Source organism: Electrona antarctica (genome assembly GCF_951216825.1).
Source record: "Electrona antarctica genome assembly, chromosome: 9".
In the NCBI taxonomy this organism is placed as follows: domain Eukaryota; kingdom Metazoa; phylum Chordata; class Actinopteri; order Myctophiformes; family Myctophidae; genus Electrona; species Electrona antarctica.
The window spans coordinates 20,992,061-21,010,826 of NC_136790.1; the positions used below are offsets into that span (position 1 = coordinate 20,992,061).

General features: G+C 42.9%; 1 long non-coding RNA gene across 2 annotated transcripts in view; it reads right to left on the minus strand.

Annotated features, from left to right (window-relative positions):
• LOC306930123 overlaps positions 1-12,576 on the minus strand; it is a 50,063-nt gene extending 37,487 nt beyond the window's left edge. The window contains exons 1-3 of one of the 2 annotated variants that reach the window (XR_013790853.1): positions 12,310-12,576; positions 11,543-11,650; positions 3,792-4,978 (exon numbers count right to left, since the gene is read on the minus strand). This is a non-coding gene — a long non-coding RNA (uncharacterized lncRNA). Of the gene's footprint in view, positions 1-3,791; positions 4,979-11,542; positions 11,651-12,309 lie in introns of those variants that run through there. The other variant, XR_013790852.1, reaches the window with a different exon arrangement.
• Positions 12,577-18,766: the final 6,190 nt, after the last annotated feature.

The window sequence follows — 18,766 nt, forward strand, 5'->3', positions numbered from 1 at the left end:
CACGCAGACATGCAGACACTACAGAGACAGCTCACAAAAGAGTTGCAATCATAATGCGGCTCATGTTGGGGTTATAAACGGTAACTCTGTAACAAATGTACACATTTGGTACATACATTTGCATTTCTCTCAAGAGTTAAATTAACACTTACAGTGCACCAGCATTTGCCAATTACAAATGCGCTGAGACCCAAATATCATTACTGTACAAAGCAAGCCATGGCAATGCACGTTTATTTTTATAGCACATTGCAACAGGGCAATTCCAAGTACTTTACACAAAACATGAAATGCTTCAAGCTTGCAAGAGCTTGTAGATCTGCTATTTTTGAGGAATGTTTGCCTAGTTTTGAGGACTGTTCGATGACACACCCAGAATAGGTGATGGTACAGTTCATGTGGTTAAGACATTAAGACATTAAGACAGTCACACAGAGCATTACGGGGGCAAAGGCATAAGATCATATCCTCCATCCAGCTACATGCGTACCAATAAGAGTCCTGTGGCTCAGATCCAATCAATGTTAACATGAGCATGGTGCAGAAATCAATTTAGATGTTATTCCCATGAGATTGGCTGGGTATATGACTTTCCAGGGAACTTCTGTTTTTGTATTACCTTCCCCATCACCTTGTTTTCCCAAGCCATCATCCCAAATGGAATGGTGTCCGTGTCTCAAGGCGATGCCCATTGATCCACATTGGAAGTGAGATGCCACTGGCCAAGCCATCAGCACAATGCTTTCCATTCGTCAGGCCGCATCAATGAGCACAACTGGGTAGACAGATGGTATATTAAAAAAGAAATGTGATGGCAGCAAATATAGCTGTGTAAAAATTGTCTTCATTGCAGCATTTTTTTTCCTTCATTTACAGGACCGCAGTTGCACATTTCACCCGTGTCGTTTAATGTTGCGGCGCCCCGAGGAATACATTACAGAATAAAATATGAGACATTTTACTACGTGTACAGTTGAGAAGTGAATGTTTTGCTGTGCCAGTTCCATTGGTCTATTTGAATGACATATGTGGCTTTTCACAGGTCTCACGGCTATGGCGTTCTTTGGGCCGTTGCCTGGCGAGCCACGGTTTGGGCAGGCATGCGGCACGTGACATGGCGTGCATGGTGGAAGCTGTGGCTGCTTAGCCTAGAGACCGGATCATTATGCCAAAGTGAAACCATACACAGTCTGGTCATGCCAGGCTGTTGGCCGCTGTGGTACAAGCGAGAAATAAACAGTCACCACAGTTGGCGTCTCTGCAGCCAAACTAAAGACGCTGTAAATGTAAGTGTAAGCGTGGTAGGGCTGGGCGGTTTGGAATACAATCACGGTAAAATTTGAGAGTAAAGTTATGTACAGGCCTCTAATGGCATATTCCTTTTTCTTAAAAGTTCAATATACAGAAATGTTTCTGAAGGTAAAAGACTGGTATGGCAAAATGCACAACAGCTATTATAGCATTCTATCTACAAGCTCTCAAAGTGTCGTGTAAATCGCCTAATAAAGATATTCGGCGATAGACGTATCATCACCCAAACTCACTGTGGACAGATGAGTGACATCATCGATAGGGAATCCAAGCTAAACCACAGTTTTTCTCTTCCAGGAAGGTTTACATGCGATAGAAGCCATTGCTCTCGCATTAATACAAATAAAATACACATTTTAAATCTTGTTTGAAATAACCGAACCTGCCTACAGTACAGATGATGTCACTGCTAGGTGGGTTTCTTTTTTCCCTTTTCTATATATCTTTTTGAGGGATTTGTCTGCCTTCATTTGGGTAATGCAGTGGACAGTGATGGGAAACAGGGAGAGAGAGACTGGGAGTGACATGCAGCCAAGGTCGTCAGGCTCTGGAATCGAACCCGCGGCTTGCATTAGAGCCTATGTGGTATGCGCCTTAATTAACCAACCACAAGGCCCCACATCTGCGCCCACAGTGCTCTCTGAGACACAAGTTTATTAATTTGAAATATGTTTACTAGGCTATATTTCACATAATACTGATATATTTTAAGAACATCTATTGTGGACAAACTGCAATAATAGACAAAATATATAAAACCTTTGCTCAAGTAACTTCCATCTCTGAAAGAAATACAATTATGAATTATAGGATCTATCAAGCTACAGAAAGTGAAAATAAAAACAGACTTTCTGGACATGACAGCCCCCTACTTTGTGGCATAAGAAGAATGAATACTAAGCATAATGAAATGATAAAAAAAAAAACAGGATGGCCTTTTGTGTCTGCTCTCACTTCTTGTCCCTGGTGGATCTATTAGAGAATGATGGGGCAGAGCCCTCTGGACAGATATGGGCCAGTGGTGTGTCTCATTGTTGGAGGCCCCTGTCATCCCTTGGCATCAGAGAGGCACATCACGGTGATAAATGAAGCAGCCGCCTGGTTTGCAGGTGCAGAGGTCAGACAGTAAACTCAGAGGAACCCATTCGCTGTCTTCGAGACAGCCCGGCAGTGGCCTAATGCACTGGCTTTCAAAGCGGGGTCCAGGGACCCCCAGGGGGTCCTGGAAGGTGATCCCCATAGTCAGATGATTGATGATAATTTAACTACAATTTAATTCACCTGAAATTATTTCAATATTATGATGAGTATGAGTGACTATTTTCCCCCGGTTGAACGGGGGGAAATCCTGGCGTGAATTATTACATCGAATGTAATAATTAATCCTGGTGTCTTAAATGTAACAGTTTGCTCATGTTAAAGAATGATTGTATTGATACTGGTGAAGATGATTTAAAAAAAAGTATGCGCTGCTCAATGTAGCATTAACAGTACAGCAGTGACACACTTTTTACTCACACTGAAAGTTTACAATTGGACCCCAAAAGGGTCAATTTACACTCGGGGGCAGCTATTTGGAATAATGCTCTAATGAATGCCTGAAAGTCATAACTCATGGAAATGGTTTTGTGCAATTCTGTGGCATTTCACGCGAAATGTCCACAGCAGAGAACCCAGGCCCGCTGGATATGCAGAGAGGGCCAGCGCAGCCAGGGAACTCCCCTGCCACAGTACTTCATAATATACATCATACCACGGGCAGTGCATTTTCCAGCAGTGGAACTATTTCAACTCTCTTTTTCGTACAAGCCAACTTAGTAAATGAATGTCTGCACGGTGTCATCGATTAAACAACACAGTCCTCCCGCCTATGATTCATAGGCAGGCCGTGTGCATTCAGCCACATAATCTCTCTTTTTCATTTCAGCACCTCCAGAATTGCCTTCCAAACACAAATAATGACAGCGGCAGCATAGCTGCGCGACCCCATCTACTAGCTCATATGAAATGTGTTGATCATTTGGCTGATTCATAATATTCCACTGGCCGGGAGCACATAGCGCTGTTGGATGTAGATAATTGTTGTACTGCATAGTAAATAGCAATATTTAGACTCCACAGAAGGCGCTATCAAGGGATGATGAAATTGGATTCTTCGAGAGATGCTACTTTATGAGATTTTCTCATTACATCACAGTGTAATTAGTTGCGGGGACACATTTACTGTACATTTTCAGCCATAAAACATGTTAACCCATTCAGGCCTGATCTCGAAAAAAAAAAAAAAAATCTAAATCCTCCAGTTTTCTGAAATAAATATTTTCACATTTTTTCAAAAATAGCAGACCTACAATCTCGTAGCGCGCCACTCGGTGGCGCGCTATGAGCTTGTAGATCTGCTATTTTTCAATAGCTAAATTATAACATAATGTTTAAAACACCAAAAGGGGTTCCCACCCAGAATGAGTTAAACTGTGATTACAGACGATGATCTTTCTTTGAGCTTTAATTTAATCCTGGTCTTCTTTGTGATCCATTTCCAGCAACAACAAAAAACAACAACTGAATCATGTTGTCTGGTGTATTGATAAAGTGCTGTAACATACAGTTCCACAGCAATAGCCAGATGAATGTTAAAGCTACAATTTAGTCTGGATTTAGTCTTTAATCCTACCCGACACCAGGGTGTAAATGTATCAACGGAAGAGTAGGAAGACTATATGGGGCGGGTGTGGCTCAGGAGGTAGAGCAGGTCGTCCAATGATCCCTGGGTCGGTGGTTCGAATCCCGGCTCCTCCTGTCCACATGTCGAAGTATCCTTGGGCAAGACACTGAACCCCACATTGCCTCCAATGAGTTGGTCGGTGTGAGCTTGCCACCATTGGTGTGTAAATGTGGGAAGTGAGGACGCTGGCATCGACTGTTCGCCGCTTCACCTCCCAATGTATGAATGAATGAACCATTGTAAAGCGCTTTGAGCACTTGGAAAAGCGCTATAAAAATGCAATTCATTATTATATCCACTACACCTTTAAGGTTGAGGGGGTTTGGGACCCTTACAGGTTTGTACATTCTTAAGGTCCTGTCAGATGGGCAGCGATTAACGCGCCTAGTAATTATTTTCAATGAGAGGCCTACGTTTTGTTTTGTTTTTTCCGTACATGCAGAGAAGTTGAGGCACGACAACGCAAGCGTATTTACACGAGCATGGTCCTGTGAAATGGTTGCGCGGTTTGAGAACCGCTGCCTTAGGTTTAAGCATCACTCTCTCACTTGTTCATGCAGTCAGTCCATAGAGTATATAAAAGGATAGAGACTGAACTGGCGCGAAGCTCCGCCCCCCCCAGCTATTCATGTCAGTGGAAGTTGCTCAGTGGCGTTTTGAAGCACACTGAAGACTGCCGGAAGTACCGTCTCAGAACGTCTACTTCCGCATTTGACCACCACATTTTGGTGGTCAAATGCGGAAGTGCAACCGAGCGCTCAATGTTAAAGCCTAGCTGCACGGGGTTTCCCGGTCATGAATCCACGGGTCCGCCTGTAGTCCCTCCTCCTACCACTAGGGCCGAGCGCCTCAACGTTGAATAGCCTCACTGGCCCCTTGAGTCAGTCCCTCAGCCACTCTTTTTCTCGCTCAGTCAGACTTCCTGTTTTGCAGGCCACCACCCTACAGAAATAAATAATTTAAATCAAATCAGTTTGACAACCTTCCAGCCCGACCTCTTCCCCTCCTTTGCTTTACAACATTAATCACACTCGCCCGATATCAAATGAAATCCATTTAAATTCCTGCAGTTGCACAAATAATTTGCGTAGCCATGTTGAAGGAGTTGGGAGTCAAAGGCGCCGTAATTAGAGGGGACGATTCTGAAACCTTAATAGGAGATGTAATTAAGGAAATTAATAAGGTGTCAGCCCCTTTTCACTGGGCTCACAGGCCCGATGATTAATCACAGCCTGGGCTAATTTGATTTGTGACAAGGAAAGGGATGACCTGGTAAGTCCGTTAGGAGAGACCTACTCAACGGCATATGACATTAATAAAACATGAAGAGTGGAAGGGAGGAAAAGCAGTGAGATGTATTTTTGCTGGAGAGACTTTGGTAGGTTAACTTTGTGACAGAGAACTCGATATGAGTGAATGTGATCACCAACCCGTGTTGTCCGGTGGTTATCACTGAACATGTGTTTTAACCTCTTTAAATCTAGGTAAAAATGAGCTAAAATACCAATCTATAAGCTCACATGTAGCATCATGACACATTGTAAAACTTGCAGATCTTTATTTTTGACATATTGTGAGGTTTGATATATATATATATATTAGAGCTGGGACTCGATTACAAATTTTAATCTAATTAATCAGAGGCTTTGTAGTTAATTAATCTCGATTAATCACATTTTAATCACATATCATTATTTGACCCGAGAACAGTGAGAAAGCTATTTTTTCAAATGGATTTTGGTATACTAGTGAATCAATGAATAGTGAATACATAAGTTTAAGCAATAAAACATTGTTTTTGTAGTAATAATAGGGGTAATAACTTATAATATCTCAAATTTAATAATTTATATAGAGCTTTTCTGAGTACCCAAAAATGCTTTACAAGGGGGTCATGATAAATCAAAAACAACTTTATTAGGGGAAAAACACTAAGGAATTAAATAGATGAAATAGCTGGGGAAAGCAATATTGAAGGTTTGGATGGTGGGGGCATGTCTCTGAGAGTTTGGGGAATGCATTCCACAGGGTTGGGGGTGGCTTGGTGCAGCAAATATGTGACATGACCATAAGAAAGCACCTCTGTGTTTCTTCCGTGGACATACAGTAACAGCCATTAACAGATTTTACATTTTATTTGGCCATAACCGTTTAGTTAGAAACCATGTCATCTGGTCGGGTTCTTGAATTGCTACTGGTAGTTGGAATAACGTTAACTCTGATCCATAGTGTTAGAAGGAGGAAAGTAGGCTTTCACATATTTCTTTGTGCTAAAAACGAGGGGCTGCACAGCCTGCACTTCCGCGGGTGTGAGGGGAAAGGATCAAATTAAGTACCATAGAACTCCTCCTGAGTCCTAACTACGCTAAGGACCAGAGCTACTGTTGTTGACGTTAGCTTCCAGGCTAGGCTCGGTGCAACATGTTTCGCATCGAGCCGATACTGGAGGCTTGACGAGGTGCGGTCTTCGGTGATATGCGAATTCTTTATTGAATAATTGCACACAACTGTTCTGTAATCCACGCTATCATCGGATAGCCTTTTAAATCCTATTTCCAATCCACGGGGACAAGCAAAGTGATCTCAGCGGCTTCCCCCAGTCTGTGGTGAACTGTCTGGTGGTCGGACACTTCACTCGGTGAACTGGGTGGTGCGCCGGTCCATCTGAAAACTGTCCAGTGACAACGTTCCGCGGTGAAAAAAATAGTGCGATTAAAATGCGTTAATTTTTTTAAAGCGTTAATTTTTCTGTAGTTAATTAATCTCAATTAACGCGTTAAAGTCCCGGCCCTAACACACACACACACACACACACACACACACACACACACACACACACACACACACACACACACACACACACACACACACACACACACACACACACACACACACACACACACACACACACACACACACACACACACACACACACACACACACAATATATTTATTTGTACCTTTTGAACATTGCTGAGACATTTTGGAAATGCCAGCGGAGGCCGACAGGAACACTTCGCCTAAATCTCAGTAAAGGCCAGATCTGTAAACTAAGCCCCAATCCATTCCGGAGGACTTTAATTCCAGAAGTTAAGTAGAGTGTGTGACAGGCCCTGGCGGCTGTGAGTCAGACTGAGTTCCCCCCACCCACCGCCACCACCACCACCACCACCACCACCACCACACCACATTAATCAGTGCTTACTCAGCCAGTGGACTAGAGGGGATGGGGGGGGGGGGGGGGGGGGGGGAGTCCGCATCTCTCTCAGGGGCACAAAGCGCCTGCCCTGCGGCTAAAAAAGGTCATCAAACACAGGCTTCCCGCTGGAAATAAGCATGGAGATTAAGCCTTAACAGGTTTAGGAACGCTTGGTACTGTATGGGGGGTTCGCCTGCTGTCGCTACTCGCTAGGCTGTCACTGTCCTCTGCAAGGGTTTGGTCCAATGGAATCTCATGCCATGCGACCATGGCTCCATACTGGTGATGGTGGATTTTATTTGATTTCTTACTCAAGTAAAAGTAGCGATACTACATGTTTGAATATTCCGTTGCAAATGGAGGTCCTGTATTCAAAACTTTACTTGAGTAAAAGTGCAAAACTAATATAGCTTGAGGAAACCGTATATATAGAGCCAGGCGCCACTTCTCCGACGCCCTGTTCTGAGCGGTGTTCTCGTTCTCGATTGGCATCACACTACCAAAGTAAAAGTACCAGTTATTTATTTATTTTTACTTTATGTATCACATATTTTCAAAAAATAGCAGATCTACAAGCTTGCGCGTCACGATGCGACACATTGTGATCTTGTAGATTGACTATTTTCCAAATAGCCGAAGTATACAATAATTATGTCTTAAGTATGCTTTGTATAACTGGTAACTAAGCCTGTCAAATAATTGGAGAAAAACACACAATATTTAATTATGAGATGTATTGTAGTCGTAGAAGTTACAAAAGCTACAAACAATTAAAATACTCGAGTGAAGTGAAAGTAGTGCCTCAAAATTCCACTGAAGTAGGATACTCTGTGCTAGAGTAAATGTACTTTATATCTCTGGCCCTCCATCCTGCATGGATATGTAAAACGACAGGCAGGTTGAGGAGGGGGTTCGCCTCCTTAGCGACCTCAAATTGATTTCTCCCGGCAGGGAAGAGTTCAAAGCCTCGAGCCCTTACAGTGCATGGAGAGCCTTTCAGCATACGGAAATGCATGCAGCACTCCATGCATGCATATGCAATAATGCCAATCCACATGTGCTCTTCAAACCCACTGTGAGAGAACACACACACACACACACACACACACACACACACACACACACACACACACACACACACACACACACACACACACACACACACACACACACACACACACACACACACACACACACACACACACACACACACACACACACACACACACACACACACACACAGAGACACCCCCTTATGCAAACACAATTGTTCATTTTGGCAGCTAGTCTTCTTAGTCTTAGTGACATTTTAGTAATTTCTATGCTTTGTTTTAGTCTAGTTTGTCAATGAAAACTCAAAACGTTATAGCCCAGTTTTAGTCAAAAAATTAAACAATGTATTTATACGAAATAGTAGGCCTGCACGATTAATCAACAAAATATCGGGATCTTGATTCAGACGCCGATGCGACCTCATTTCTAAATGAGGGTTAAATATTTGCTTCATCTATCATACAACAAGAAGCGATGAATTGAACATTAACATCAAACAAGCGTAGCATACAACTGCATTTGTCGTCTCTCGTCTGTCTGTAACTCATTCACAGGGATCATGTCATGTCACTGACCCATTGCTATAGAAACCCGACACTGCACGTGTCTAAGAAGGCGGTTATTTAGAATGTCTTTGGCCCACTCAGACAACATATGACAGAGAGCACAGTACTGACAGTCTGACACAGAACGTTTTCAAATAATTGAGCAACTTGTGCTATGAGCCGTGTGGTAGGCTACTTGCGGTAGGGGTACAATCAGGTGTGGATGGATGTGCAGGGATTCTGCAAGCAGTGGTGTGAGAAACATCAAAGCGATAGATAACTGTACAACTCCATAACAACCCCAAACATCACTGTCGAATCCTCAGGAAAGACAAAAACAACACAAAACCCCAGCCGCCACACCACCAAAATATCAGTGCAGTATCAACACCGTTCAAAATGAGGTATATAAGAAAACGATAAAGGTGCTGCCCTCTAAACAGAACCGTTTCTATATAAAAGGTCTAAGACAGCAACAGCTCTACTTTCACTCAAATAATGGGTCAGTATAGCGCCGGGACCAGCGGTCCCCAAACTTTTTTGGCCGTGCGGTGTGCACCCCGTTACCTCCTGACCTAGCTGACGCACCGCACCCCCTAACACTCAGTCTCATTGTATTTGGCCAAAATGATAGATTTTTTAATATGATTATGGCAAATAATCACGGAATGTCACTGTGTACTGACAGACACGTAGCTGCTGTATACTTCCGCAGCTGCAACAGTGCTTATTAGATGTTGTTAAGCTGTTTGTTAAATAACACCATAAAACCGCCATTACCCTTTACATGTCACGCACCCCCTAGAGGGCGTTCGTGCACCACAAGGCTGCACGCACCAGTTTGGGAACCCTGACTATAGCCTATGTCTGATAACAGAGAAAGAAAGAAAGAAAGAAAGAAAGAAAGAAAGAAAGAAAGAAAGAAAGAAAGAAAGAAAGAAAGAAAGACCATGAGGAATAGGCCTACATAGACAGAGGAAGTGTTGCCAGAGGCAGTCAATAATCAATATGTCACAGAGCTTCAACATCAGCCACAACACAGCAGACATGGGCCTACTGCAGTGCAGATCCACATGTCTTCTATTCCAATGTCAAAGACAAACACCTATAGCTTGAACTTAAAGGAAATAGCAAACCTTCAACAGTAGACAACACAAAACATATAAACTGTAGATTGTAGTGGTGTCAAAAAATATCGATATGAATCGATAATCGATTTTAACATCAACGATACGACTACATCGATGCACGTGTGTCTGGATCGGTCAAAATAGCGTCTGGATCGGACGTTGGTTCGATCCTAAAGTTGTGAATCGATATAATTCAACTAACTGCGGGAAAAACACAGATGTACAAGCCCAAAGCGCTGTGCATTGCGACGGGTAGATAACTTGTAGATCTGCTACTTCCAGCGCAGGAAGGGCGCATGCTTATGACGCTCTTTAACTTTGCATCAGTAGCCACTAGCCAGCGACAGTCACAACACACGAGCAGCGGACGGGGTGCACAGGCAGATCCGACACAACTTTATTGCACACATCTGTGCTGCCTTTCATCCACGCTTCCATAGCCTTTTAAATCTTATTTCCCATCCACGGGCACAAGCAGTGATATCAACAGCTTCCACCCGATATGTGGTGGTGTTCTGTTGTCTGACGAGGGAAGCTACTAGCTAGTAGCTAGCATGGGAGCTAACGTTAGTTTAACGTCCATAACTCCATATAGTTAGAAGGAGTCCTCCTTATACACTATGTACTTTCCATCCGTTCCCCAACCCCTCACACTCGCTGCTGCGTTTAGACGGGCAGACACAAAGACGAATGGGAACATCGTTGCGTCTGCCCGTGTTTAATGGTCAGGGTTTCACTGTCCACAGCAGGCAGTCAGACCTGTCAAACTATGCACTTCCAAAACTCAGACATGCCACCACTTGTAAATTCAAACCCACCTCTGGAATATTGCTATCATTTATTTTATTCCATAGTCTTAGTTTTTCTCTAATAAAGTTGGTTTTATTTGTTTTCTCATGTTCTCCTTGAAAAGTGTCTAAGCATTATATAAATAATATTATTATCACTATTATTATTACTACTTGTTTTATTGCTTATGCTTATGTAGTCACTATTCATTGATTCACTCATATCCAAATCCATTTGAAAAAAAAGCTCACTGCTCAGGTCAAATAGGCCTATTGATATGCGATTAAAATGTGATTAATTGAGATTAATTAATCAATCACAAAGCCTCCAATTAATTAGATGTTTTTTAATGAAGTCCCAACCCTATTCTTTATAGATCTAGCTTCAAATAAAAAATCTATAGAAGGTTAAATGTGTCAGATCGCAACGTATTGTATCGAATCGCATCAAATTCCATGAAGTTCCACAAAATCGAAATCGTATCGATTTGGACTGAATCGAATCGAATCGAATCGTTCTGTATATAAAATGTATCGTCCCCGAATCGCATCGTAGCCCATGCGTATCGATACGTATCGAATCGTCTTGTAAGGGAGAGATGCACACCCCTAGTAGATTGGCATCAGCATTCAATTCCAGAGCCAGAAACAGTCACTGAACATTGGCCATTGTCCCAAAATGTCAGCAATAGGCCATTGTCCCAAAATGTCAGCAATAGGACAACAGCTAGAATTATTATACTCTGCATACAACACAATGAACAGCTGAAAAAAAAGGGTTTCTACTGTACCTTGAGCCGTTTTCGGACTTCCTTAGTTCCTTACTGATGGACAGCGTCAAACTTTAGAACCCATGGATAGAGATGGAGCCTCCCGCCTTCACACTTGCTCCAATAACACTTTGAATTAAACAACCACATTGGCCAAGTTAAGTCTGAGGTTTCATACAAGGATATTAGTGGCAGTGCTGTTCTGCAGGACCACATTGGAAATATGAAAGTGTTTTGTTTAGCTTTTTTCCTGGGTTTAAAGGGATATCACTTTCAGGTGTTTTCAATGAATCCATCATGATTAAAATGGAGTTTGAAGTTACAGTGGAACCTTATTGGATGAATGTCATATATAAATATTGAATCAAGCAACTTAATAACTGTCTGGGGTCCTTACAAAAGCCTGGGTAGACATTAAAATGCAGCTCCCAAACACGTTTGAAAGTTATATTGTGTTTACTTACATTTCTTTTACCAAAATCTATCGAATCATATCAACACTAAGGCAATAACTATAAGACACATACACACAGCACCTTCAATCACCTTGACACCTTATGTTCTTATTTCAGTTTAAATCAAATCTGACACACACACACACACACACACACACACACACACACACACACACACACACACACACACACACACACACACACACACACACACACACACACACACACACACACACACACACACACACACACACACACACACACACACACACACACACACACACACACACACACACACAGCGCACTCTCACACACGCACGCACGTCAACTCACCTGTCGAATAAGTTTACAAAGAAAGAGGAGACCAGCTCAGTTTGTGTTTGTTATGATTCATGGCGAGTCTTTCACTTGACCTTACAGACTGTACTCAACTGTGCAGTTTTAACTCCCTGGCCTGACAATTTACAACACTATTGCAACCTTACACTTCCCGTCTTCCACGAGGTGGAACGCTGCCGGCATTAAAAGTTGTTTATTTCACTATTTTACTCGAACTTGTAATGGAGTGGACTGGACTGGAGAGCTCTAGTCTAGTCTGTTCTGCTCTCTGTTCGTTTACAGCAGGTGTGGGGGAGGGGGCGGGGCCACCGGAGTGTTTTAAAGAGACGCGCGTGCAGCCTGATTAGGGAGCGTCCACCAATAACATGCATTCACAGAATGCATCTACTTTCTAGGGAGTATCTGACAATAACACATTATTTTGCATTTGTTTTGTATTGTTTTGAAGACTATGTTGTCCTTTGGATGTTAATGAATAACAATAAGAATTGTGGCCTGGGCCATGGCTCAGTGGTCCAGGCACCTTGGCTGGTAATCCAGCCTGTCAGTGTGCCGCGGGTTCGACTCCCAATCCCGACGGCCTTTACTGCATGTCTTCCCCCCATCTCTCTCCCCATTTCCTGTCAGCCTACTGTCTGTCCCTCCATAAAAAAATATAAAATAAAGGCGAAAGTCACAAAAAAACATTTAAAAAAAACAATAAAAATGGTATAATGTTTGTTCGATTTCACCAAAGAGAATACAGTCAAAGTGAAATAAGACAAAAATATAGGCGAGGCCATCACACTATAGGAAAGTCAATGAAACAGCAGTTCTGCTATTACCTTTACATTATGTTAGATAGCTTTGTTTCAACAGGAAATGTGTACTGTGTCACACGTGTGTCACACTGTCTGTCTGTACTGTCTCTTGCTGCCAAAGGAGTTCTCATCAAATCTCCCAGGTGTGGAGTCTTGACAGGGTCACAGCTCACAGGCAGACCAATGGGAATTGGGAATGCACTCCACCCCGGAGCCAAACAGGAGGCATGCTTTGGGCTGGGTGTTGGCAGAGTGCTTTAGAGGCTCACAAAGACTTATTTGAAAACTTTACCAGTTACCAGTTAATTTACAATTTACAATTTAGGCATTTAGCAGACGCTCTTAATCCAGAGCGACTTACATTAGGCAAGAACAAAAAGCATGGGAATACATCACATATGTAACAAAATGCATTTATCGCGAAACATGCGTAAGCTAAGACCGTGACTAGAACATATCTATATAATGACACTATACATATAAACTATAACTAGAACATATCTATATAATGACACTATACATATAAACTACACATATGTGCTATACTATGCTGTACATATATACTATGAAGTGCTATGACTACATACAATGCACTTATTGTGCTGTCTACATGACATGCTATAAGTCTGTTTCAAATGCTATATAAGTCTAAGAAGTGCTGTCTAAGGGGGTAGGGTAAGTGCTATGGGCCATGATGGAGTCTGAAAAGGTGGGTTTTCAGACTACGGCGGAAGATCGGGAGTGATGCTGCAGTTCTGATTGCAACGGGAAGTGCATTCCACAGTTTTGGGGCCAGAAGGGAGAAGAGTTTGGGACGTGTGGAGCGTTGTCCCGGCGTTTTTAGTGAGGGTACTTCCAGCTTCCCTGCGTTGGCTGATCTGAGTGCGCGGGAGGGTTTGTAGGGTTCAATCATGCTGGCAAGATATGGGGGAGCCATACCTTTGGTTGCTTTAAATGCCAACATCAGAGTTTTGTATTCTGTGCGGGCAGCGACCGGGAGCCAGTGCAGGGAGCGGAGCAGGGGGGAGACATGTGAGAATTTTGGCTGGTTGAAGACCAAGCGAGCTGCGGCATTTTGGATCAGTTGGAGAGGCTTCAGTGCACATGCCGGTAGGCCAGTAAGGAGAGAGTTACAATAGTCAAGTTTTGACAGGACTGTTGTCTGGATTAGGAGCTGGGATGATTCCTGGGTGAGGAACGGTCTAATTCGTCGTATGTTATAGAGTGTGAACCTACAGGATCGAGTGACAGCTGTGATGTGAGTTTTGAACGAGAGCTGACTGTCCAGGACAACACCAAGGTTCCTGGCTGTTGGGACAGACGTTACCAGGGCGTTGTCTATACATATACATATACATTATCTATTCAAAAAAGCAGATCTACAAGCTCAAAACCCGCTGCATCGCAATCTTAGATCGGTTATTGGCGGAATATTTGAGTTATTTTACCTTGGTAAATCACGCTGGGCAAGACCTACATTACACTGCTGAGTGCATAAACGGACGTGCTGGAATTTGGCGGAAGTAGCGGGATTTTGGCGTAAGTACCGCTCAAGGAAATGACATCGATGCTTTACAAATCTGTTTACATTCTCCGTGAATGAAACTGTGAAGTGTTGAGATTGGTCGAAATCTATCGACGGACGTTCCGCCCCGACACTTCCGACTAGGCACTCTCTGCCTTAGGTTGTGCCTGCAGGCTTTTCTCTTCGCAGATGAGGCTATGGTAAAGTATATTTTGATGCCAATACCTTTGTACTTTTACTCAAGTAAGTATTTGAAGAGGACTTTTACTTTTACTTTTAAGAGTATTTTTATATTGTTGTATTGCTACATTTACTTTTACTTAAGTGAATACAAGATGATCAAATTCCCACAGGTTCTGGTAGCCCGGAGGCTCGAGAGACTCTAGACTCGTTTCTGTGAACTGTGACTGCAATTTAATCCAGCCGCGGCTAATGAAGACACCATGCAGTATATGCAGGGCTCATTATGCATGGAAAACACACTTTCTCTGCTGCTCATATGCAGGATGATATGAGTGCGCTGTGTTTACAGACATGCCTATACACGGTGTCACATAATCAGGCAGTATTTATAGAGGTGACGATAACGAAGGTTGAAACAAAGCCATCTGTCCTGGGAGGCGACTGTGAAGTGTGTTCATTATTTATTCCCGGGTCACCCCTGTATGGAGCCTCGGTCCCTGCAGTGGAGAAGAGCCCGAGGCTGCAGCGCATTGAGAGAGGCTTGGGTAAATATATACAGTAACTCATGCCAGAGAGTAGAAATAAGAATTAAATTAACATCTCATATTAGCTGCTACATTTGAATGATAACCCTATTACACATACATTTGTAGCCCGAGCCCATCTCCCGTAAACCGGGTTTCAATTGGTGTCAGGCACCCAAGAATGTAGGCCAGACAAACCCTACAATGTAGCTAGCATTAATTTTTGTATAAAATAATATTTAGTATTATTATTATTTAATATTGGATTCAGATTACAGGCTTACAGCTACAGAAGTGCACAGGTCTCTGCCAGGACGGGTTGCCTATACCCAGGGCTGTGTCAGTCGTGTGGTGTAACCTACAGTTCAAGAGTTATAGGCCAAAACATGTAGCAACCGTTATAGGTTTGAAAGATTTGGGTGTAGGTTCTTCTACAGCCTTCTGGGAGTGTGGCTGCAAAGTTTCTTGCTGATTGGTCCAGCAATGCCGGAGATTCACAGACAAACAAACAGACAATTAAGCACGCATGCACGCACACACGCACGCACACACATGTCACACACACACACACACACACACACACACACACACACACACACACACACACACACACACACACAAATCACACCATGAAATTGGAAAGTATACTGGAGGCCAGGCTGGCGAGAATACTAGTTTCCAGTGGTGAAGGATGTATGTGTTGCACGTGGTGGGGCATTCTGGCTGAGTTGTTTTTTGCCCTGCCAGTTACAGTGTAATAGAGTCGTTGACTGTCCTGCTGACAGTGTACCTCACTAGCCAGCGTGGCTCACACTGGGGGAATATTTACGTTTGCTTGGTGGAGTTCCGCAACATCAGTCAAGCATATCCATATAGGTCTAACATTTATCCTGGGCAAACACTGTCTGAAGCCTGACTCATATGTCGTCGTGTAAAGGTGTCGCGCGCTGAAAATAGCTGATCTACACGCTCATATAAGCGCGTTGTGGGTGCACCATGCACCGCATTTGGGAGCTTATAGATTGGCTATTTTCGGTTCACGGCCTCGCTGTACGACGGAGCATAAATTATAGGCATGAGGTGTATCCAGTGAATGAGAAGCAATATACCTGTCTCTGTCTGACAGAAAGACTCGGATCTAATCCCGACTCAGTCTGCTGCCCCCGATTGCACCTGGAGATAATACACAGAACGTGCCGGCAGGCACACAATGGAAAGTCAGCTGAACTGTAGGGCCACGCTTTGCTTGCTGCAGAGAGCCGCACTGTGCTCCTACATGAGCTGAAATGACAATACAAACAATAATAAGTAGCTCAAATGTCGCAGTATTTGTTCACTCTTCAACTAGAGGCTCTACATGCAAACTCCAGAGACAGAAGGCTCAACAAACAAATAAACAAAATGGCTCCAAAATTACTTTTTTATTCGGCATGCCTAGTACATGTTTTTTGTACAAGTTCTTATACAAAAAACAATAAATTATCACATAGTGATATTTGTCAGGTGAAAGAAGCGTTGGTTTCTTTATTTAGTAACGAATGCTCCTCTCAACGGGCCAGTCTCATTCATAACATTACGTTACATAACATTGGGTGTCTCTAAAGATTTCTGTTACCTGCTTATTACATGACAGCAGTGTGTGTGGCAGCCAATCAGGACTAGGTCCTCAGTATGACTCATGCATGACTAGGTCTTGTACATTTCATGAGCTGTTGTTAGTCAGGTCTCACCTGACAAAAATGCATCATTGTTCTTTCATTTTAGTAAGATTACTGTTTTAGTTTCTCCAATGATTCATTACGTTGAACATTTGCGGAAAATAGCAATGCTACACTGAGCTTGTACATTGGCTATTTTCAATATTTGATGTACAAACAGTAGGCAGGGCTTAATAGGCTAGTTAAAATCCATGCAACCACTTTCATATAGCAAATATATAATAGGGAAATGAGTCTGACCAATTGTAAATCGCCATTTTTTGCTACAGTATAATGGCATAAGTGGTTAAACAACATCAGTTCATCCCAAACATATGTTCCTTGACCCGCCAAGGACTCCTTACATCACATACACAGCCCACCACTTTCCCCTTCTCTCTGAGGATTTACCCAAGGACATGTCTTCCTCATGTTGACATCTGTCACGGCTGTGGAGAGCAGAGCAGACAGCCCATGGGCTCTGGGGATTTGCAAGCATTTACTGTGTTGGTCGACTATTTACCAGGTAAATTTGACAGGTAAAGGTGTGTGTCAGTAATGATAAGGACAATACAGTAGCAGCTGATGACTTTCCCTAGTGGACACTTGATGCTATTACGTCGCCTAATGAGCAGTAATAGTTCCCCTGACCAACGGCCAGCAGTTTCCAAGGCGCAAACTGCCAAGCTTACAACAGTCAATTAAGAACAACCTGATCGCTCAAGGTTTACATTTCCAAGCTGGATAAATACACGGAATGGCAGAATTCACAATCACTAAATATAAAGATACAGTAATTAACATTACAGAGAGACGGCTACAACTTCTAACTTGGTAATGAACTCATTACCACGTGCATGCATGGGAGAATATGATACTTACTAACACCACTTAAAGTGCTAGGATTTTAAAGGCATATGAGACGTAGCTTGCGGAGTTAGTTCATTCAGACAACCTCAAGGGGTTTCATGCCATGCTCAAAGGCACATACTATACTCAAGGGGTTAACATGCTGCATTACTATCTGGGTGTACAGTGTGTGCAAGTCCATCACGTCATTCGCCGATGCGGCAGTCAGCTGACCAATTGGGCGGGCTACTTAAGCTCACCAGTCTGCATGCTCTTCCTGCCTTCCTCTGCATATGGTCCCTGGTTGTATGTGATGTTTTTTCCCACCTCCACCCCAGCACCACCGGTGGGCTCTGCTATTTATGTTCCCCATGGGGGGTTATTGTATATCTATCTCCCTGCTCTTAATGTTTTATGTTGTTGCTTAATCTTGCCGAGCAGGGAGAAATCCAGCAGAGCCGAACGCCAAGTCAAATATCATATGCACACTCATTACTCATTCTGTAATAAATATTGGTAAATCTATTCGTGAGTTGTCTGACTGAAATATATATATATATATATATATATTTTTAATTCTTTATTTTTCTTCTTCAGTTTGTGTTTCCAAAACATCAGCATGGTACACTAGTAGCCTACATACAGAAATACATACTAGGCTGCCATGCTGATGTTTTGGATCAGTGGGGTTAACCTTGCAATTGGAAATGAGTTAAGTCAAGTCAATGTGTGTGTGTGTGTACTGTATAAGAGGGTTTCTCAAAGTGGGTGCCGTGACACAAGACCAGGAACAGCATGGGGTGCCTCCTCAGAATGCTTTGATAATGTTTGGAATTCATCAATATCACTTCAGTTTAACCACTTAGACCCTCT